Genomic DNA, 1163 nt, shown 5'->3' with positions numbered 1-1163 from the left:
TCTTCAGAGGATAACATATATATACATATATACACGCTATCCTATTCAGGCATTGTATGCTGTGACATAGCCATATCCTAATGTAACCGCTTCAATTTTCTCAGATTGAGTAATTTTTGGAAACCCTTTATTGGGTATATAGACTCAGGTTCTCACGGCCTGCTACATACATATTATATGTGTTTGGAATCTACGTACTGTGACTACCTGCCTTCCCACCCCCATATGCACCTCTGAACTAGCATCAAGGACCTGATCTTATTTCAAGTCGACGGGAGTCTTCTTGATCTTCATTGATGGTAATATTACCCATATTGTGTTCCTTGTTTTCAGGGTTTACTTGATGCCTGTGATCTATACATTTATATTTATTTTTATATATATCCCCAGAATCATTTGGTACTGTGGACTTTGTTTCACTTGGGGTGGCTACCCAGGAAGTCCCTTTATTTGAGAAGCGGGTATGACAGTCTTACAACTGAGAAGGTAATTGAAGTGTCCACTCATTGCTGTAGAGGGAGGCTTGGTGAGGCCTGGATGCGATTTAGCTCCTATATTCTCATACATACATTGTGTATTTTTTGTGTTCCAGCTTTCACATACCAGGAGGTTCCTGACGTATATTGGGAATATATCTGCTGTATACATGGCTCACTCTAATATAAGCTGGAAATTCATGGAAATCTAGGAGAATTACCTCACCATTACCCTATATTGCCATATATGGTGCTCTACTTGCTAAAATGACCCTATAATGAAGACGCCTAGTGCTTTTTAACATGATTTTATTTGTTTGACATGTTCACCGTGCTCATGTTTAACCTCCTTATGATCTATGTGATCAAATAAAGTATTGTCTGAATTTTTTGAATTCATATTACTCCGCGTGGATCATTTAGTAACCTTCTGTTTTCAGGTAGGGGTGCTCTTGTCACACTACCATATTGTTTAGGATGTCCTTCAAAACATGTTATTTCCCTCTGTATCCCCTGCACATAGAAGTTGCCATGAGGCAGGAGACAGTGGCAGAGAACATTGTCTATTGGTGGACTTTTGACACGTCAATTCAGGTCTCTGTTATGCTGGCTGTAAGATCGGGAACTTTTATAATACAGCTTTTCCACAGTTCCCTGGTGGTGTCTTCTGCTTGCCACCCTGATCTA

General features: G+C 39.7%; 1 long non-coding RNA gene across 1 annotated transcript; it reads left to right on the top strand.

The window, feature by feature from the left end:
• Positions 1–388: 388 nt before the first annotated feature.
• Positions 389–871, top strand: LOC149467685 (uncharacterized). Its single transcript, XR_016311901.1, has 2 exons — positions 389–486; positions 593–871. It is a non-coding gene; the product is annotated as an uncharacterized LOC149467685 (long non-coding RNA).
• The last annotated feature ends 292 nt before the right edge of the window (positions 872–1163 follow it).

The sequence above is a fragment of the Staurois parvus genome, unplaced genomic scaffold, assembly GCF_062004578.1.
Source record: "Staurois parvus isolate SC_StPar_1 unplaced genomic scaffold, SC_StPar_1.0 ptg000104l, whole genome shotgun sequence".
In the NCBI taxonomy this organism is placed as follows: Eukaryota; Metazoa; Chordata; class Amphibia; order Anura; family Ranidae; genus Staurois; species Staurois parvus.
This window is presented reverse-complemented; position numbering and strand designations above follow the sequence as displayed.